Genomic DNA, 22576 nt, shown 5'->3' with positions numbered 1-22576 from the left:
CTGAAAAAATCAAAAATTAAGATCAGCGTTCAGTTACTGAGTGTGATATTCTCCCAGGTGCAGCCTGCGCTGCTGAACTGCTGTGTCCCCTTAGCTCTCCAGTCTAGGATCCCTTTTACGCTGCTTTGCTAGTGAACTGCAAACCCCTCCAGGCTCTGCTCACTCACAGCCACCAACATGCAAAGTCACTCCCAGCTGAATATATGAATGCTATGCCCAGGCATTCATGAATAGATACAGGGTGATATCCGCCTATCCCTCAGTCCCAGCCTTGCCTCTCAGAAATATGCATCTTGCATCATTCAGTAGCCCACTGGACCGTACAAGGTCATGAGTTAGTCCGTCATTCCAACAAATGTAATGAATATGCAGCAGCCCTGTTGGCCTGAATAGAGTTTTTTCAAACACACTGGTTTAGGTAAAATAGTAAAAACAAATTTATTCACTAGAGAAAGATAGATTCACAGTGATGTATAAGTGATAAGGAATAACAGTCAGTGCTGGTTACAAAAGAAAAAGAGAAACATGCAAGCTAATTTCTAAACTTTACCAAGACTAATGTTTAAAAACAAAAAGATTTCTCTCACCCAAAAGCTTGCAACAGTCTGTACTGCTGGGAAAAACCTCCAGGCCAGGACCACTCTCCCCACTTCAGTGACCTCTACGTGGCAACAAGATTGCTTGTAAGACAAGGGGGAGAAGAGGTAATGAGGAGATCACTGCCTCTCCTTTTTATACTCTGACCCTTTGTACTGGAAAAGTCTTTGCTGAGTCATGGGATCAGGCAGTTCCATGGTGTGTGTGAACTGACAACTATCCTTCAGGTGAATTGTAAATTTCTTGTTAACAACTCCCCTGCTGGTGAATCTCCGATTTAAGCAGGTGATGGCCATTTAGCACTTAGCTGGTGTACCACTATCCTTTTGTCTTTGAGAAAATAGTTTGAGGGCACTATCCAGAATTACAGCGTATTTCAGTAACAAACTTATAACAAGATCTCACAATTTTACATGTAGTAATGTTACACATTTCATCAGGATAATAATATTCAGCAGATTTGAGTTTTAAACTTATATTTCACAAGGCATACTTTGTACACACTATATCATAACCATATAAAAGTGGGGGGTACATGGGTGTACAGGGTTGTCACAGTGAGCTACCCAAAATAGGTGGTCACTTACAAGCTTTGGCCTTAATCTCCCTGTGCCTCGGCTCCTCACCTGTAAAATATGGTATTAATTCTCTAAAGAAGTATTGTGAAGATGAATTCATAACGGTTTGTGAGGCACTCGTGTGCAATGTAGTGGTGAGTGTTCCAGAAAAGCTCATGAAGACATTCTAAAAAAATTCCTTATTCAATGAAGGGTTTAGATGATTCATCTTTTGAATGAGGAGGATAAAAAAATATTGAGCAGCTGCCTCACTGAACATCATGTGATCATATAAGAAAAGACTATGTCATGATGCATACTTACAAACAGGCAGATTTAAGATTGTGTGTGCTATCTGGATTCTGGCCTTTCTGAACTTTTTTGAATGCTTCACTGTGTAACCTTAAGAATGCTTTCTAATATTAATTCCTCACAAAAAATATATATTTATTTTGTTTTTCCCTTTCAGTAGGATTTGAAAAATCCATTCACAATTGGCGAGTAGGCAACTTTTTCCTTAATGATGTGTGGGGAGTAGAGTGTTTGTCAGCATTTAAAAATGTATCAGGTGCCTACTAACTATAGGTAGATACAAAAAGTGTCCGTGTGGAAAGACACTCCATACATCACTGATGCTCAGGGCAGTGCCTTGGTGAAAAGGCCAGTCTCCGGGAGAATCATCATGGAAGTGACTTAGCAGAAATAAGACATCAGCAATCAGCAGGAGCAAAACTTTTTTTCAGCATAAATTCAAGACAAACATAACTAAAATTCTCCAATTTGGGGTTCATTCATCACGGGATCTAGAACTCTCTCTTCTTATAGGCATTCTTTTTGACGTGGCTCTCAAGCAGCCATTCTTATAGCTCCTTATCAAATCACACGTTTGAGAGGAGAAGAGAGGAAAGCCAGAGATGCTGACCTTTTTGCTTACTGAGCACTAGGTGTTTTCCTCTGCATCCCGTGACAACCAGTGTCTGGCTACGTGATTCTGATACATTTATCACTCTACCCCCAACTCTACCTGCTAGAAGGGAGAAGGTGTTTTCTCCTTCTCCCTCCTCTTGGGGGCTGCAACGGGGATTGGTAAGGAAGATTACTGCTAGTCTACCCCAGAGCCTCCCATCAGAGGTGTTGACTTTCTAATGTGTTATGGGGGAGGGGTGCGCTCAGCCCCAGGTCCTGGCCTCACTCCGTCCCTTCCCCCAAGAACCATAGTAAAATATAAAAGGAATACTGGAGAATGTTTCTTATGAAAGTAGGGAATTGCTAGCATTAACTTGAGGGCAGGTGCTGTGTGTGCTTTCCAAACTCTGCTTTGCTAACACACCCAAGTCCTACTTTTCATTGAGTTCTCCAGCAGAGACTGTCAATCATGGCAATTCTGCAATGGCTCTGAGGCACAATCAAATTTGACTAAATAAGACTTAGCCCAGATCTACAGAAGTTTATGTGATTGTAACCCTTCTGCCACTCTGAGTTGGCAGCAACAAGGGCCGGGTTCATTATCCAAGGGTTCTGTTTCAATAACACAATATAAAACCGGCTCAAGCTCCCACCCAGTGACCTGGGACAATTACTTACCACGCCCCCCCCGGGCGCCTCTAGGAGGCATGCTTCCCCACTCGCAAGCACGGAGTCCGAGTGTAGCAAAATCCTTTTAATAAAGGAGGGAAACAATGCGGCATTACGTTAGGGAAACAGCACAAACAGGATTATAGCACAACCCATGAGCAAAAGACCCACCTCCAAGTATGTTTGGCAATGTCTTTTTCCCCTCAGGGTCTTAAGTCCAAATCACCCCAAAGTCCAACAACCCAAAAGCCTCTGTCCCTGGTCAGTGCCACCCCAGTGTTCAAAAATTCATCTGCAGAGTTTTACGCCCCCCCCCCCAGCCTGGGTGGAATTGGGGGGGGGGCACAGAGGGTGTTAAGGGGCACCTTACGTGAGTGAGGCCGACTGTCCCGCCTCTCCGTGGAGGTCTGCTGCAGCCTTCACCACGAATGGCTCTGCTCCTCCAGCTGCCCCTGCAAACCGCTCTGCTCACTGTTCTGTGGGCTGCTCCAACCATCCCACAAGCTGCTCTGCTCCACCAGCCATCCCATAAACCACTCCAACTGTCCCCGCAAACTGCTCAGCTCCACTCCGCTGACTCGCTGCTCCAACCAATGGTCCTGCAAACTGCTCTGCCTGCTGCTTAGCAGTATATTTTCAGGCTCCCCAACTAGTTAACACAGCACTGAGTGATCTTAGCTCAGTAGTTCTAGCTCTATAGTGATTTCAGCTTGTAGTAGGGGAGCCCCAGTGCTGGTGCACTATTGGCCCAAAGTGAATTCAGCTCAGCAGTCTCTAGATAGACTCCTAATAGAATCAAAATTAGCTCTGCTATTCAACAGTGGAGAGAGAGAAAAGGAGGTGCAATTGGTGTGCTAGACCCTCCAGAGGGACCCATATCATCAAATACACACACCTGTCCCCAACGTCTCTCAATTCACTAGGTTTTGGCACCCATGTCCCTTGTCTAGCGAGTGCTATTTACTTGATGGTGAGATTCTCTGTCATAAGGCAGTTTCATAGTTCCTCATTCATGTAATCAGGGTGACAACACTTTATTCCTCCTGCCCCAGTAACAAAAATTGGGGATCCCACAGCTATGAAAGTAACCATTTTAGGCTGCCGTGGGCTATGCTAGGTGGGGTGGGCGTGCCTATGCAAACACGATCAGTCCCTGAAACTCTTTTCCACGCTCACCATAATTCACCACCAGATGTCAGGGTGGAGCTCATCCTAACTCTGCTTACATGATTAATGCATTAAACCAGTGCAGAACTTAGCTCAGGGGTCAGCAACCTATGGCATGTGTGCCAAAGACAGCACATGAGCTGATTTTTAATGGCACGCTGCTGCCTGTCGGGGTGCCTCTCAGTCTGCTGCCGAACCCCGGCAGGCAGCAGCATGCCATTAAAAATGCTGCCCGCCCCAGCCCGCTCTTCTCCACCTCTCGCCTACCACTCTCTCTGGCAGGGGCAGGGGGCAAAAGCAAGCTTGGTCCTACCAGCTGCTGCTGTACGGCAGGTTCTGCCGGCAGCCAAGCTTCCCCCTCCCCTGCCTCTTCCCCCAGCATGCTGCGTCGTGCCCCGCCTCCTCTCCCTCCCTGCTGCTGATGGCCCTTGCGAGGGAGGGGAGAAGAGCAGCCCCAGCGCCCTCACTACTCAAACCGGTAAGGAGGTGGGGAAGGGAGGCAGGAGCGGGGCGTATCCCTCCAGCCCCCTGCCGTGAATCACTCAGGGCACGGGGCTGGGAGCACCCTCCTGACCCCAGCCCACCCCCCCCAGCCCTTTGCTCTGACCCTTGCACCCCAGCTCCCTGCATCCCCCGCACAACCCCATCCCTGAGTCCTGCACCCTCCACACATACCCAGCCCCCAACACCCCATGTCCTGACTCCTGCACCCCCTCACATGCCCCCAGCCCTCTGCCTTGACTCCTGCACTCCTCACACATACTCAACCCCCCTATGCCCTGACTCTTGCACCCCTCACATCCTCACCCCCCACTCTGAGCACCAAATGGGAGCTCCTGCCCCACCCCGCCCCCCATTCCCACCTGCACCTCTCAGACCAAATGGGAGCTGCCCAGGTAAGCGCTCCATACCCAAACCTCCTGCCCCAAACCTGAGCCCCCTCCCTCATTCTAGCTCCTGGCCAGACCCTGCACCCCAACCCCCAGCCTGCTCCTTCACCTCCAGCCCTGTGCTCAGTGCAGAGAGAGAGAGAGAGAGAGAGGAAAAGAATGGGCCAGAACCAGGGAGAAGGTAGGTATCCACTGTATGTGGGCAGGGCCAGGACCCCAGGCTGGCAGTGGGCTGAGCGGGGCTGACGGCTGGGATCCCAACTGGCAAGGAACCGGCAGCCAGAACCTCAGACTGGCAGCGGGCTCAGCGGGGCTGGCAACTGGGACCCCGACTGGCAGGAGCCAGCGGATGGAACCCCAGATGGGCAGCGGGCTGAGCAGCTCGGCCTGCTGTTGGTCTGGGGTGCTGGCCCAGGGTGCTGGCCCTGCTCAGCCCGCCGCTGGTCTGGGGTTCTGACTGCTGGCCCCTTGCCAGCTAGCGTCCCAGACGCTGGCCCTGCTCTCCTGCTGCCGGCCTAAGTGAATGGAACCCCAGGCCGGGAGCAGGCTGAGCAGGCTGGCAGCTTAAGATCAGTATTTTAATTTAATTTAACTTTTAGTGAAGCTCCTTAAACATTTTGAAAACCTTGTTTACTTTACCTACAACAGTAGTTTAGTTATATTATATTTAGACTTAGAGAGAGAAACCTAAAGAAAAGTTAAAATGTATTACCGGCATGCGAAATCTTAAATTAAAGTGAATAAATGAAGACTCAGCACACTGCTTCTGAAAGGTTGCCGACCCATGACTTGACCTATTCTTTTGGTATGTCATTCAGCAGCTCCATATGTTCAATGCAAGTGGCATACTATGATGTTTGTAACGACTTTCCTTCTGTAAAGTCCATCCAGCTCTCATAATAAAGGGCAGTCTCTGCTGGTTTTGCCGTTTTCGTCTGACAGTTTTCTCCCGTATTGGAAAGGAAGAAAAAATTATGTTATATAAATGGTTTGTTTTGATCATCAAAAAATAGAGAAAATCACCTTGCATGCAGTCTGTTATTGCAGTAGGTTCTCCAGGCTGAAGTTTTTCCTATTTCAACTTGTTTCGCAAAGATCAACCCTTCTGAACTGTTGCTGACCTGAATGAGCCACAACAGATAGATAAATAAAATAAAAATGTTCTTACTTCAGTATTATAGTGCACTCCTCTGACAATGGTTATAATGGAAACAATAGGGTTTTTTGTAGCACAAAAACCAGGTTTTCCATATCACATAACATTTGGCACATTTTTTCATTCATGGTGTGAATAAAAAAAATTTGCTGTAATAAACATTTTCTAGTGTTTTAGGCTCTGATTTTGTCCAGAGAAAACAATCAAGCATTTCTTGCTATTGTGCTTTGGTATCTGGTAACAGGATCTATCTGACTTCCAGAAATGAATTGTAGAGAAATGTCAGAGAGGATAAGGTGGATAAATTACGATTTTCACTTAAATAAGAAATTTAAATAAAATTTTTTTTTAAATCCAATTTTTATCCACACTATTTGCTCTAGCCTTCTCTGCAATTAACTGCTACAGAATTTACATACTTCTGTCTGAAGAGTTAAAATCACTCTATTAATTTCAGGAAAAAGAGAAAAAAAATCATTGTGTTGAAATAGATCACTATTATGGAATGTCATCCTTCACCCTCTCACAACTTCCCGGATAAAAAATAAATGTATATAATGTATAGAAGTAGAAGGGTAAAAGTGTTTTTATATATATATATATAATATAAACTTTGAAACTCCTTTGATACTTTTTCCTATACTTAATAGAAAAATGCTCATGCATATTGTCTCAGGGTAGAAGTTTTTTGTTTTACACACCCACACCCTACCCTGGGATGAGATGCAACATGAGCATTTTTCTATTAAGTATAGGAAAAAAAGTATCAAAGGCATTTCAAAGTTATGGATTGGAATAGCTTAGTGGTTTGAGCATTAGCCTGCTAAACCCAGGGTTGTGAGTTCAATCCTTGAGAGGGCCGTTTAGGGAGCTGGGGTAAAAATCTACGGATTGGTCCTACTTTGAGCAGAGGGTTAGACTAGATGATCTCCTGAGGTCCCTTCCAACCCCAATAGTCTGATTGTATGTTTCCATTCCAGAAAATGTAAAGGCACTATGCCTGGTACCTCAGGGGGTGTGTTCAGAGAGACCAGAGAAGGGTCAGAGGTTTATCTAGCCCTGTAACCATGACAGTGTCCACAAGGTCTTCCGTAGTACCAACCACAGGGGCCTTGGGCAGAGATAATGCTGTTTCCTTTTTTCCCCGACTCCCATGATTTCCTTATGCCTAATCTATTTGAGTTTGGTGGTAGATTTCTGTTATAGCATCTGTTTGTGGAAAATCTTTTCTCTTGGTTACTGTAATATCTAGCTGTAAAGAAAGTATATTAGGACCTTAGAAAATCCTAAAATCCAACATGTTGTAATTTATCATGCCTTCTGGGAGAAACATATTATAAAGTTGTGCTCTTTTTAATTAGTAGTAGTGGAGTAAAGTCACTTTGAGGAGAGGAAAGCCATGTCATAAGGAGGAACATAGTTATTTTTTATATTAATTCTGCAGGCAAGCTTTCAGTTTTATTTTTACCCTGTTACTTTATTACATCAGTCAGCTGATATACTAGTTTTTTTTGAAGGTATGGGAAACTCACAATAACTCCAGATTGTCAAATAAGTAAATGAATAAATAAGGCCCAATTTGGAAATACTGTGGGGGAAAAAAACCCCATAATTTTGGCCTTGTCAAAAAAGATCAAGTGTCAAAAGTAAGAAGTGTATCAGAGATGTACAGTCTGGTCACAACAAGGAAACAACATTTCTGAAAAATGTGCTGTTGATGGCAATATAGTTGAACACCCATGTTCTTTCATATAGTGTTAGCCACATCTTCATAACAAGTTTCTTATGGCCACCTCCGCACCCATTTATGGTCATGTAATGCCCATATGATAGATACAGCTATTTCTTACATAGAAAAGTTAGAAGTAGGGAAGTATTTTATTTGTCTTTTGATGCAGTTTAGCAGCCGGAAACAAGGAAAGGAAGATAGCACCTTATGACCTGCCAGCTTTCCATGTACCACTTAGAGTTAGAAGACTAATGTGACTGAAAGATACTGTTGTACTTGACCAGCTTGATATATTGGCTCTATCATTTATTGGTACACCTCTAACCCAACATAACATGACCCGATATAACACGAATTCGGATGTAATGCGGTAAAGCAGTGCTCCGGGGGCGCGAGACTGCACACTCCTGCCGATCAAAGCAAGTTCGATATAACGTGGTTTCACCTATAACGTGGTAAGATTTTTTGGCTCCCGAGGACAGCGTTATATCGGGGTAGAGTTGTATTTCATTTGTAAGAATAAAATGTACAGGAGGCTTGCCAGACTGTCGTGTTAAAGTCTAATAAATATAATATAATCATATTTTTAATAGGGCCATCAAACAATTAAAAATAATTGCAGTTAACCGTGAGATTAAAAAAAAATCACAATTAATTGCAGTTTTAATCACACTGTTAATTTTAAAGTGGTATTCTATTATTATTTATTATAAATATTTTTGCAAGTTTTTTTTACATTTTCAAATGTTTATTTCAATTGCAACACAGACATAAAGTTGTAGAGTGCTCACTTTATTATTATTTTTGATAGCACTTTTTTACAGTGCAAATATTTGTAATCTACAAGCTCAAACATGAAGGGTTATAAATGTTTAGCATATCTGGCATGTAAATATCTTGCAACCTGGCTACAACAGCGCCATGTGAATACCCGTTCTCACTTTCAGGTGACATTGTAAATAAGAAGAGGGCAGCATTATCTCCCGTAAATGTAAACAAACTTGTTTGTATGAGCGACTGGCTGAATAAGAAGTAGGACTGAGTGGACATGTAGGTTCTACAGTTTTACATTGTTTTATGTTTGAGTGCAGTTATGTAAAAAAAAATCTACATTTGTAAGTTGCACTTTCATGATAAAAAAACTTTTGCACTACAGCAGGGAGTCTCAACCTTTTTCTTTCTGAGGCCCCCCCCAACATGCTATAAAACACCAGATCCTAGTGTGGGGGACAACCCTTGGGCATTGGCGTACTTTTACTTCCTTTCCTGGGGGGGGGGGGCGGCAGCAAGGGCCGGTGGGGCTCGAGCCAGCTCTGCGCAGGGGAGTCCAGGAAGGGAGCGCCACCTCCACCCTCTACTCACTCAGGAGGCCACCCAGCTGTCTGGGTTGTGGGGGACACACTACCAAAAATATAATTCAAAGGAGGGACTCAGTTAAGAAGTTTGAAAACTGCTCAGGGTGCAGGGAAGAGGTTAGCTAGGGGTTGTGGGCAGATGGAGGGATAGCTAGGGGCTGTGTGCAGGTGGGGGGTAGCTCAGGTGCAGGGAGGAGGGTAGGTAGGAGCTGTGTACAGGTCAGGGGGAGACTCCCAGTGCGACTTTCAGCGTCAGTGTGTGTGTGGGCCCTGGGGCTCCCAACTTCAGCCACCTGCTGCTCCTGGCTTTGGGGGTGGGGGGAGCGCTGGCTTCAGCCCCGTGCTGCTCCCAGCTTCGACGCTGGGGCTTGGGTCACTGGATTTCAACCCAGGGGCTCTACGGCCCCCTGAAAGGGCTCGTTGACTCCCAGGGAGCCGTGGACTCCTGGTTGAGAACTGCTGCACTACAGTACTCATATGAGGTGAATTGAAAAATATTTTTTCTTTGTTTTTAACTTTTTACAGTGCAAATATATATACTTAAAAATAATATAAAGTGAACACTGTACACTTTGTATTCTGGGTTGTAACTGAAATCAATATATTTGAAAATGCAGAAAAACATCAAAAATATTTATAATTTAATTTGGTATATCTATTGCTGTTTTTAATAGAGTTACTAAAACTGCAATTAATCATAAAGTTTTTTATTCAAGTTAATTTGTTTTGAGTTAAACGTTTGAGTTAACTATGATTAATTGACAGCCCTAATTTTTAAATAACATACTATTGATATTTTTTTTTCTGTTTGTATATTATATCCCAGAGTACAATTTAGACCTACTTCAGCATGCTATTTGTGCTACCAGCATTATGAGACTGGTAACTCTGGCAATGAACCTTCTCTGAAATTTCAGGGGTGGGTTTGTTTGTTCTGAGCTAAAGTTTTCAGAAGTATTTATGATGTTGTAGCAGGGCACTCACATTAAAGTTAATGAGTTCCATGTGTAAGTCTGCATGACAAAAAAAATCCCTCTTAAAATTAGGCGTAGGAAGAAAAGATAAAAATGATTACTTTTTGATTTTTTTTCTTCCAAAATCAACTGTTTTAAAATGTCTTTTCACACCATTAGTAAAAGGTGTAGAGGAATAATGTCTGGGGGTTTAATTCTGCTCATGTTGAAATCAATTAACTTCCATGGGTCATTTGTAAATTTTTTTTTATAAATATTATTTCTCCAATCAAGATAAGAAAATCATATCTGAAAATAAAAGTTTGCTGCCTAGTCACATTTTTACAAACAGAAATTGAGAAACGCTCAAATTGTCTAAAATTCAATATTTAAAGCAATTTTGGATATGTATTTCTATATAGATCAACCATTAAAACCGCATATATTCAGATTTTATATTAAAATTCCTGATAGAATCTTTGTATATCAGAATAAGGGTAAAATAATTCTATATTTTAATATTTTTAGGAATGTGCAAAACTCTTTAACTGACAGCCATTACATTTCTGATAGGTGTCAACCAAACCGTGAAGTTTAGTTTAGAAAATAAAATATAAAATATTTGAAGATTTAACAAGATCAAATATATGTGTGGCAGCCAAATACAATAAATAGTGACTTTAGAATTCCTAATCAGTTCATAATTTCTGTTTTTTCTGTTTCAAAGTCAGGTGCACAGACTTCATGCACTTAATTTTCATGTGAGCATTTAGTTAGTTCTATAATGAAAAAGATTTTGCAATAAAAGTTGAAATTGTTTCCATTTTGCAGAGTTTTTACAATGGACCTGTTTTCCAATTTTGGGCAGAATGTTGATCAATGTTCTAAATCAAAATATTTTAGACCAACTCTGTTCACAAATCAGTGGCTTTATATGCTTCCCTCTGTGCATGGAAGAACTTTCTATTTCTGTCTGCCAGTTCCAGTCCCACTTCTCTTCTTCCTATCCCTCTCCACCCCAAATTAATACTTTCTTGGGCTATGTCTACTCCACAGCGGCGCAGCTGGGCCGATGCTTCTGGTGAAGATGCTCTAAGTCGACTGGAGAGAGCTCTCCTGTTAACTTAATTCTTGCCTCCACAAGAGGTGGTACGCACATCTGCAGGAGAAGCTCTCCCATCCACATAGCGCTGTCCACACTGATGCTTAGATTGGTATAATTTAGGTTGCTCAGGATTGTGGATTATTCACACCCCTGAGTGAATTAAGTTATAACAAAGTTATTTGTAGTGTAGATTAATAGATTCTAGGGCTAGAAGGGACCTCGAGAGGTCATCGAGTCCAGTCCCTTGCCCTCCTTGCAGGACCAATACTGTCTGGACCATCCCTGATAGACATTTATCTAACCTACTCTTAAATATCTCCAGAGATGGAGATTCCACAACCTGCCTAAGCAATTTATTCCAGTGTTTAACCAACCTGACAGTTAGGAACTTTTTCCTAATGTCCAACCTAACCTCCCTTGCTGCTGTTTAAGCCCATTGCTTCTTGCTCTATTCTTAGAGGCTAAGATGAACAAGTTTTCTCCATTCACCTTATGACACCCTTTTAGATACCTGAAAACTGCTATCATGTTCCCTCTCGGTCTTCTCTTTTGTCCAAATTAAACAAACCCAGTTCTTTCAGCCTGCCTTCATAGGTCATGTTCTCAAGACCTTTAATCATTCTTGTTGCTCTTCTCTGGACCCTCTCCAATTTCTCCACATCTTTTTGCTTTTTTTGCAACAGCATCACACTGTTGACTCATATTTAGCTTGTGGTCCACTGTAACCCCTAGATCCCTTTCTGTCGTACTCCTTCCTAGACAGTCTCTTCCCATTCTGTATGTGTGAAACTGATTGCTCCTTCCAAAGTGGAGCACATTGCATTTGTCTTTGTTAAACTTCATCCTGTTTACCTCAGACCATTTCTCCAATTTGTCCAGATCATTTTGAATTATGACCCTATCCTCCAAAGCAGTTGCAATCCTTCCCAGTTAGATATCATTTGCAAACTTAAGTGTACTTTATTCAATATCTTCATCAATGACTTGGATATTGGCATAGAGCCAGTCCCAAAACATACCTCTGCGGAACTCCACTTCTTATCTTTCCAGCAGGATTGGGAACCATTAATAACTACTCTGAGTACGGTTATCCAGCCAGTTATGCACCCACCTTATATTAGCCCCATCAAAGTTGTATTTGCCTAGTTTATTTATAAAAATATCATGTGAGACTGTATCAAATGCCTTACTGAAATTCAGGTATACCACATTCACTGCTTCTCCCTTATCCACAAGACTCGTTATCCTGTCAAAGAAAGCTATCAGATTTGTTTGACATGATTTGTTCTTTACAAATCCATGCTGGCTATTCCCTGTCACCTTACCACCTTCCAAGTGTTTGCAGATGATTTCCTTAGTTACTTGCTCCATTATCTTCCCTGGCACAGAAGTTAAACTAACTGGTCTGTAGTTTCCTGGGTTGTTTTTATTTCCCTTTTTATAGATGGGCACTATGTTTGCCCATTTCCAGTCTTCTGGCATCTCTCCTTTCTCCTATGATTTTCCAAAGATGATAACTAAAGGCCCTAATACCTCCTCTATTAGCTCTTTGAGTATTCTAGGATGCATTTAATCAGGTCCTGGTGACTTGCAGGCATCTAACTTTTCTAAGTGATTTTTAACTTATTCTTTTTTTATTTTATCTTTCAAATCTACCCCCTTCCCATAAGCATTGACTATGTTAGGCATTTCTTCAGACTTCTTGGTGAAGACCGAAACAAAGAAGTCATTGAGCATCTCTGCCATTTCCAATTTCCTGTTACTGTTTCTCCTTCCTCACTGAGCAGTGTGCCTGCCCTATCCTTGGTGTGGCCTACCTGTCCTGGGTCTAGACATAGCCTTAGTAAACTCCCAGCAATAATTGCTGTTCTGTTATATGTGCCCTGAAAACATCACCAATAAGAAGAAGATGGAAAGAAAAGAATGGGGAAACTGGTTCTAAATAACCTGAGATCTATTTGAACTGAAGTAATGGTTTGCTAAGAGCTATCGTCTCTGTCTCTCATGCCTTCCTTCCTTTTTCTCATCCACTCTGGAATTTGCTGCTTTGTAGTGTGGCTAATTTAGATTGTAAAATATTTAGCACATAAACCCTCCCATTTCATGTGTCTGTTGGTGTTAAGTGCTGTAGATGTAATGATGAAATAATCTGGATCTCATAAACAAAACTGTGATGTCATTAGGGTATTGCTATGAAACCTGCAGCTTAATCTTTGCCCAGCGGTACACTAGCTCGTGGCTGAGTGTGTGGAGCATGGCAGCAGTGGCAGGCCAGGTTCTCTCTATTTTTGCATGTCTTGCATAGCACTCTCTCAAATCCAGAAGCCAAGCCCAGCCTCATGTACCCATGAAAAGGAAACTCCAACTGATAGCATTTTGGGAAGAGTGCTGACTTTCAGACTTGCATAGGGTAGGCAGCAAAATTCTACTGATATGCTGGTGGAAGCGGGGATGAGAGTAGCAATCAGCTCATTGTACCTAAGGAGAGAGAAGGGAAGTGGATAGACCCTAGCGAAGAAATGGGGCAACTTGGAAGGAAGTGGGGGAGAGGGAATATTGTGAGGGGTAATCTTATTCTGGAGTTCAAGATTATAGATTTTATACAACGTCAATTCCAGAATAAGCTTTTCAGTGGTATCACTGTTGTTTGTTCAACTTAATAGGGCATATAACAGATGTTCAGTGACATTAGTGTTTGGTGCATTATGTGCAGTTTGTTTTAAATGACCGTCAAAGTCAATTTCTAAATTCGAGTTTTACTAAATTAAACTTCTGAAGTCATATTATCCCATTTTGGTTTTCAAAATGCAAGACAAGTTACCGTGGGAGGAAGGGAGAAGCTGTGATTAGCAAAACAAAACGTTTGCTCCAGTAGATGCTATTTAATAGCTTGACAGCTTTGAGTGTGTGGCAAAGGAGTGTGCATAACAAAAGGTGATCCTCCTGGCTCCTTTTGTTAGAGAGAAATCGCAGCTGGCTCACAGTAATTTGGACATATGAGATTCAGGTAACTATGACTGACTATAGAAGCCCTTTCTTTTTGTTACGATATTAAAAAAAAAGATGTAACCGTAGATTCTTCTCTTGCTCAGTTTGGCATAATGAGTGTGTGTGTGATTAAGTGCACAATATGGTATGCTTATATTCTAAGATATAGGTAATTAGTCATTTAACAGGACAGACCCTGATTTTTGCCAAGAAATTTTATTACTGTTTTTCCCTTCTCTCTCTTTCTTTTTTCTTTGTCAGTTTCCCTTGAGTTTAGTATAGGGAGATTTTGTCATCTATTTGGTAATTTGCTTCATGTTGATACATATATTAATCACTTAAAAAAACCTCAGTCAGTCCTGTACACACCAAGTTACTTCTGCACTTAAACAGGGTGACTTTTTAAAAACACACAAACACACACACACACACACACAAATTCCCACTGCCAGCAAAACAGGCAAAAGATCATACTTGCATCTTAGATTATGTAAAAGTTAGTAGTATTCACCCTTAAGTTTTTTTCTTCTTGCTTTGGGTGAATGAATGTTTCAAGTGCTGTAGTTAATATTGACATTTTAAAATATTCATCATTAGGCTTCAGAGTCAACATGTTGAGCTGAATGGGAGCAGCTCATACTTCCTTGAGCTATCATTTCAGGCTGTCCATAGACTCAGGCAAACATTGCTATATTGATTTACTCTTGGCTGAAGTTCTGAAGATTTCCTTTGCAGCTAAAAGGGCTAAAAACCTTTTTAAGTTTAGATTCTGAAATACAGTTATTCAGTAACTCAAATAATCAGCAGTTACGGAGCAAATGTACATACTTGCATAATCGCACTATACTTGGGGCTCTCATATGTGATTTGTATGGCTCAAAGTATGGGCAGACTGGTTATTGGGGCATCCAAGTTGGCAGACAAACTTTGAAATTAGTTGAAGCATAGCAATTGTTAGCTTGAGGCTCAGTTTGAATGAGATGGAAATCATTTCGATACTTAGATTTGAGTGTAGCCATCTCACCATTTATTAACATTGCCTAAGAGTACCTGTAAAAGTAGGTGACATTCTGATCTTTGCCATACAGCAACACTTTCTTGCTGCAGATGGGGCAACAAAGGTTCCATTGCAGTTTAATATTCGTGATGGGTAAAAATAATAATTTAAAGAAGAAGTTTGTTTAAATCACGAGTTACAAAAAGAGATTTTATTTACATATGATAGTTCTTTACTGTCTTTCCTTTTTGTAGTCTTAAATTGCTGAAGTGATGTGTTGTACTTAATTGTTAGTAGACTTTCAGATTTACGTAAAGATTTTTTTTTCTATTAAATTGGCCTGCTCTACACTTAAGTTTTACTGACATAGGTATGCCAGTAACAGGTGTTAGCTTTTGTTTGTGTTTTGTTTTGCTTTACTAACATAGTTATGCCAGTAGAAGCCTTAACCTAGATATAGTTTTACCGGTACAAGGTGCTTTTTACCAGGATAGCGTATTCTGCTTTGCCAAACTAGAGTAAGCTATACTGGTATAGGCAGAGTCATAGTAGTATAAGTGCATCTATACTAGGGAGATTTTGATATGTTAACTATGCTGGCAAAGCCTGAAACGAAGAAGTCACTCCACTCTGGCTGTAAAGCTGTTAAATAATTCACAAATCTTAAATTAAATTAAAACATAAAAAGCTAGTATACAAAACTTAACAATTTTACCATGTACTGCATGCTACTTTTAATCTGTCCCCCTTAAGCTTCAGACAAAATGCATTTTAATCCACTTAAACATCTCTCTCATAAATACTATGCCTATACCTTTTCCTAATAACAGTAAGTAAATAGGAGAAGGTTCTTTGGGCTGCTTTTCTGGGGAGTGGGGCAGGGGAAAGTAGGCTGACAGTTTATTTCTATCAGGACAAACTACCTGGGTGTGCCTCTTTGAGGACTGAACACTGGTCATTGAGTAGGAAACTGGACCATAGAAAGAGAGACAATTGGGATACAGCAGGCTCTTTGAAAGGAGGGTCTCGTACTATCAGCACACCAACAAAATTGGTTGAGCAAAAAATTCTGATGTATGTGTCCTACTGCTTGGCTGAAACTTTGCTGTTAATTATGGCTATAGGGTGGGTGTCTGGTACAAATCAGGTTCAGGGGAATGCAGTTCAGTGATGTGTTTGGGGCCTGATCCCACTTCCACAGACTTTAATAAAAGTAGGATCAGACCCCTAGCATTAGTTTTCTGTCCTATGTTAGAATGGGAGGATTTTGAGTCTCATAGTTCCTTTAAATAAGATGCCAGTTGGCAAACTTATTCACTAGTTAAATTCTGTACTGTGCAACTCTGTTTACTTCAAGCTATTTCCTTTCCTTAATGAATTTATTATGGCTTGTTATTAAGATATAATTAAGTGTTTAATGTTAGAATGCTCTGTATATGATTTATATTTGACTGGCTGACAGGTATGGTACATTTTTTTTTTTTTCTCTGAGTTTTGGCTAATTAGGCCCAGGCTTGAAACATTTATCAGATACTAATTAGCTGGAAGACTTAACTTGCTAGACAGTGTTAGTTACAAAAGACAATGATTAAACCCAACATAGGAACATAAGAATGTCCCTACCGGGTCAGACCAAAGTCCATCTAGCCCAATATCCTGTCTTCTGATAGTGGCCAATGCCAGTGCCCCAGAGGGAATGAACAGAACAGGTAATCATCAAGTGATCCATCCCCTCTTATCCATTCCCAGCTTCTGGCAACAGAGTAGAATAGAGTTCAGATGAGAAGCTTAGCCCCTGCCAACCCCATTTACTGAGTTTGAAAGAGTTGCTAAGAAAACGATTGCAATAAATGTATTAAGAAATGAAACATTTAAAAAAATCGAAGGTTAAAGCCTGCGAAGTTCTGAACACTTGTAACTCCCATTGAAGTCAGCAGCAGATGCTGATCATCTCTCAGAATTTGAGCAAGTCAACCGATTCATATTGGACCATTATGACAAATTTAATGAGCACAGAACAATGGAATTATGATAAAATGGAACATATGAATATTTTAAGGCTCTAGGAGAAAATTGTTGATATTAGGTCTGATTTCTGTAAGCATTTACACACAGGAGTAACTTTAGTCATTTGAGTAGGCACACTGATGTCAGTTGGACTATCCACGCTGGTAAATTTATTCATGTAGGGGCTTGTGGGATTGGGCCAATACATTGAGTTATTTGTGAAATAAAATGAGATTAAGTAAATGAAAACTGTAGGATTATGCACACACTCAAGGAGATAGTTAAGTTTCCATTACCTGTCTTATGAGTGCTTACCTGTATAACCGTAACATCTTATTAACACAATTGTTTATGTGGAATACTGTATATAATTTAGCTGAAATAGATGATCTACTTGCTAAGTATACTTAGATGAAGTTGCATATTTAACTACTCTGGAGTGAGACAGCAAATAATCACCTGGCAATCTCCAGCTTTTCTCAGTTTAGTTTATTACAAAACTCATTTCAGGTTGATACCTCAGTAGGAGGGTTTGGGGCAATGCTTAGTCAACAGATAAATGAACAAGAACATGCTGTACTTTACAGTAGCAGAAAAGTCTTTTTCCAAATAGAGAGGGGAAAAGATTGCAGTGATTTTTAAAAATGTATTGCTGTAAAATAACCTATGAAGTCATTTGTGCTTTTTTGTATGCAGTAAAGGAAAACAACTGTTTTAACAGTATACAGGAATGCTATACAACAATCTGGGACAGAATATAATGAATTTATGGGTATGGCTACACTGCAATAAAACACCTGCATCTGGCCAATGTCAGTTGACCTGGCTCATTGAACTCTGGCTGTATGGCTATAAAATTGCAGTGCAGGAACTCAGGGCTGGAGCCCAGGCTCTGGGACCCTCCCCTGTTGTGAGCCTGAACATCTATGCTATTTAAAGCCACATAGCCAGAGCCCCACAAGCCTGAGTTAGCTGACATGGGCCAGCTGCCTGTGTTTCACTGGAGTGTAGACATACCCTATATGTTACACTGAAGTTACTAGTTATTATTAGGGCTGTCGATTAATCACAGTTACTTTTTTTGAGTTAATCGCGTGAATTAATTGTGATTAATTGCAGTTTTAATTGCTGTTAAACAATAGAATACCAATTGAAATTTATTAAATATTTTGGATGTTTTTCTACATTTTCATATATAATACTGTATTCTGTGTTGTAACTGAAATCAAAATATTTGCACTGTAAAAATGATACACAAAAGAAATAGTATTTTTCAGTTCACCTCATACAAGAACTGTAGTGCAATCTTTTTGTTGTGAAACTGCAGTTTACATTGTTTTGTTTTTGAGTGCAGTTATGTAAAACTTCAGAGCCTACAAGTCCACTCAGTCCTACTTCTTGTTCATCCAGTTGCTAAGACAAACAAGTCTGTTCACATTTGCAGGATATAATGCTGCCCTCTTATTTACAGTGTCACCAGAAAGTGAGAACAGGTATTTGCATGGCGCTTTGTAGCTGGCATTGCAAGGTATTTACGATCAAGATATGCTGAACATTTGTATGCCCCATAATGCTTCGGACACCATTCCAGAGCACATGCTTCCATGCTGATGATGCCTCATTAAAAAAAATAATGCATTAATTAAATTTTTGATTTGAACTCCTTGGGGGAGAATTGTATGTCCCCTGCTCTGTTTTACCTGCGTTCTGCCATATATTTCATGTGGTAACGGTCTCTGATGATAACTCAGCACATGTGGTTCATTCTAAGAACACTTTCACTGCAGATTTGATAACTTGCAAAGAAGATACCAATATGAGATTTCTAAAGATAGCTACAGCACTTGACCCAAGGTTTAAGAATCTGAAGTGCCCTCCAAAATCTGAGAGGGACGAGGTATGGAGAAGAAGTCTTAAGAGAGCAGCACTCCACAGCCGAAACTACAGAACCCGAACCACCAAAAAAGAAAATCAACCTTCTGCTCGTGGCACCTGACTCAGATAATGAAAATGAACATGCGTTGGTCTGTACTGCTTTGGATTGTTATCAAGCAGACCCCATCATCAGCATGGACACATGTCCCCTGGAATGGTGGTTGAAGCATGAAGGGACATATGAATCTTTAGCACATCTGTCACGTAAATATCTTGCAACGCTGGATATAACAGTGTCATGAAAATGCTAGTTCTCAGTTTCAGGTGATATTTTAAACTAGAAGCGGTTAGCATTATCTCCTGCCAATGTAGCCAGACTTGTTGGTCTGAGCCAATGGCTGAACAAGAAGTAGGACTGAGTGGATTTGCAGGCTAAAATTTTTACTATGTTTTATTTTTGAATGCAGGTTTTTTGTACATAATTCTACATTTGTAAGTTCAACTTTTGTGATAGAGATTGCACTACAGTACTTGTGTTAGGTGAATTGAAAAATACTATTATTTTACAGTGCAAATACTTGTAATCACAAATACAAAGTGAGCACTGTACACTTTGTATTCTGTGTTGTAATTGAAATCAATATGTTTCAAAATCTAAAAAACATCTAAAATATTTAAATAAATGGTATTGTATCATTGTTTAACTTGGCAGCCCTAGTTATATGAAGTCTCATAATTTGCCTGGCATGAAGCCACACCATCTTAATTCCTAGAACTGTTCATAGGATCTCTGTGTGCAGATAGAGGTACTCTTAGGTAGCATATGCATTTACAGTAGATTTCAGACTGTTTGAGAAAGTATAGAATGATGAGTAAGGAGGGAATATTAATTTTCCTGTGGGCTTGTGGGAGAAGAGTGGATCTGTACTCTTGTTAATGAGACACATGTACTTCTTTAAACTGTCTGAAGGTGAAGGCTTGAAAATCAAATGGATACACAGAGATCAAATATCCTGTATGACCTCTTTCCGGTGATACTTGGCTGCCAGTGGGGGCTTATAAATAGCAAATATCCACCATTATGTATATATTGCAATGGTGGGCACGAACACACATCAGGCCATATGTGCATGTCGTTTAGCATAGTTGTATGCACTTTTTAAGTTCAGTTATCTGCACTGTAATGCAGGTTCTATTTATGTTTATATATAATGGGAGAGATCAAATATACTGTTGTGCCCCCGTCCGGCACCATCTACAACAGTTTTGATAAATGAGCTTAATTCCTCCTATTGTTACTACTAGTAGCTGGAGATCAGAAGTCAGAATGGTGAGGCCGTTGCTCCTTGTATGTGAAGGATATACAATGTCAATTTCCAGTCTTCAGTGGGTGGAAGCAACTTTTTTGCTGGCAGTTAAATTTTTCCTGTCGGGATTGCAACTATGTGTACTGATGGTCAAAGACATTTTTTGTGTTGTCTGAATTTCTCTTGGATTCCACTATCTGAAAAACCACTTCTCTGAGAATCTCTCTTCCTCTTGTCTTTATCCATTACCTTCACAGTCTCCCTTTCATGAGCACAGTCTCATGTTTCACCTTGTCACTGTTTTAATTTTGTTTCATGGAAGAATTGATCCTGAAAAATCTGGAAATTAAATGAAATGCACATATGAGTTAAGTAACTCATGCTTAAGGGCTTGCAGTAGTTTAAAAACTTTTTGTATCTTGTATCATTTGAGGCACTATTAAATGCATGGCACTACATAACTGATTTTAATATATCTAATTTTTTTGTCTACATTTGTTGGTAGGAAGAAATAAAAGAAGGAATTGAGGAAACCAATTACCCTTTTTTTTTTTTTTTTTTTTTTTTTTTTTTTTTTTCCCCTTCTTCCTACAGTGTTCTTTCTCTTGCCCGGCAATACAGAGATTTTTATTTTATGTCAAACAATTGATTTTTGCGGTGTGTGTGTGTGTGTGTGTGTCTTAGATTCTGAGGTAAAATACTGATTCTGAGGACAAATTCCAGTGCTGACTTTATAGTAAATTTTCCCATCATTAAGTAAATTGGGCTTTAACCCTCTGGCTCTTAGATGCCTGTGTCCATCCTTGAACTGTATCTGTTTGTCCAGCAGAGTAGGAAGATACCAGCAAACTAAAAGTAAGTTCTTCAAGGCAGCCATAGGAACTTCTAGAAGGCCGTGCTCATTTGGGGCTTAACTTTTGAGTCCTTGACTTTGAAACCTTACTATGCTTTTAATGTGTTGTGGATTGGTTTTGGATGTAATTATATGTACATGCCATTTTGCATGAATAGCAAAGATTGCAGAGAATGAAATCCTATCTGCAGTATACCCACCAAGGCACCATCTGGGGGAATAGAGGAAGAGGTGCTGTGCCTGCAAACAACTGTAAAAATGGCTGTTGCTACTGCTCTAGCTATAATACGCATTATCATATGCATAGAACATGTGATCATGCAGAATGGTACAAAGACATCAGCATAAGTTTAGGATAGGTACATTATCCATGGGTGATGAGTAGCCATCCCAAAATGCAATTAAGACCTCTTACACTGAATCTTGTATTTTGTTTATGCCACATTCTAAAACAGACTTTCTGTAGAGAAACTTTTTAAAGGATTTTAAAGGTTATGTTAATAATATCTTTTGTTGTCTTCTACTTGTAAAGCCACGCTGCCTTACTACCATGAATCCAACTGTATAGGTAGAGGAAGAGGATAGTATAAGAATAAAAAGGAAAATCACTTTTTCTCCTTTCCCCCATGGTACACGCACATGCTGAATGAGGACAAAGTTTAAAAATAAATGAATTTTGAAATATTTGACTACAGATGTGTTCTAACTAGCTGAATGACCCGTAAACTGGAAATATCTAAAACATAAAATCACAATAGTAGCAAAGTATAAGTTTGCAGAGAGTTCAGTTATTGAGAAATTTTCTGTCTCAGTAGTGAAGGACTAGTAAACACATTCTTAATATATCAAAATACTAGATTCTTTATATATAGTATAGTAAGACATGATCAAGTATATATTTCTAGTTTCAGTCTGCTCCTTGAAATATTTCCAAACTCTCAATGTATAATTACTGCTTGATAAGTTATCATTGTGATTGCAATTAATGGATTAACCTCTACTCATTAGCTGAGACTTAAATATTGGTTTCTTCCCCTACAGAAGATAAACTTAGAAGCAGCTTCTGAAGGGCAAGAAGCTATTCTCAAGCCACAGCCACTGAATAAAGATGAAAAAGATAAATGCATGAACTAGCTAGCAAGGGAAACGAATGAACAAAACCCCCACAACTTTTGTATCATCTGAACTTTAGCAGCAATTTTCTCTTTACTACAGTAGTGGAAGAGGACATTAAAGAGATGCAGTCTTTAGCTCTAATGATAGAGGTCTGTTAATAGCTTTTAATAATTGACAGATAATCAATAAAACATTGTTCTGGTGTCACTTGTTAACATCTATATTTGTTTCAGGGATTTCTATTATCTTCTGCACTAAGATAATATCTGTGTGGGGAATTCATACTATGTAGGTAGTATTTATTTATATTTTTTAAATAGCACCTCTCATATGTATCAGTGGGCCTGAT

At 40.2% G+C, this 22576-nt stretch overlaps 1 protein-coding gene across 2 annotated transcripts in view; it reads left to right on the top strand.

Annotated features, from left to right (window-relative positions):
• The window catches only part of KDM4C (lysine demethylase 4C), a 443189-nt gene that overhangs the window by 7889 nt on the left and 412724 nt on the right, over nucleotides 1–22576 (top strand). The window lies entirely within an intron of this gene.

Source organism: Gopherus flavomarginatus, chromosome 3 (genome assembly GCF_025201925.1).
Source record: "Gopherus flavomarginatus isolate rGopFla2 chromosome 3, rGopFla2.mat.asm, whole genome shotgun sequence".
Taxonomy (NCBI): Eukaryota; Metazoa; Chordata; order Testudines; family Testudinidae; genus Gopherus; species Gopherus flavomarginatus.
The sequence above is the reverse complement of the archived record's forward strand: the minus strand, read 5'-3'. Positions and strand labels throughout refer to the sequence as shown.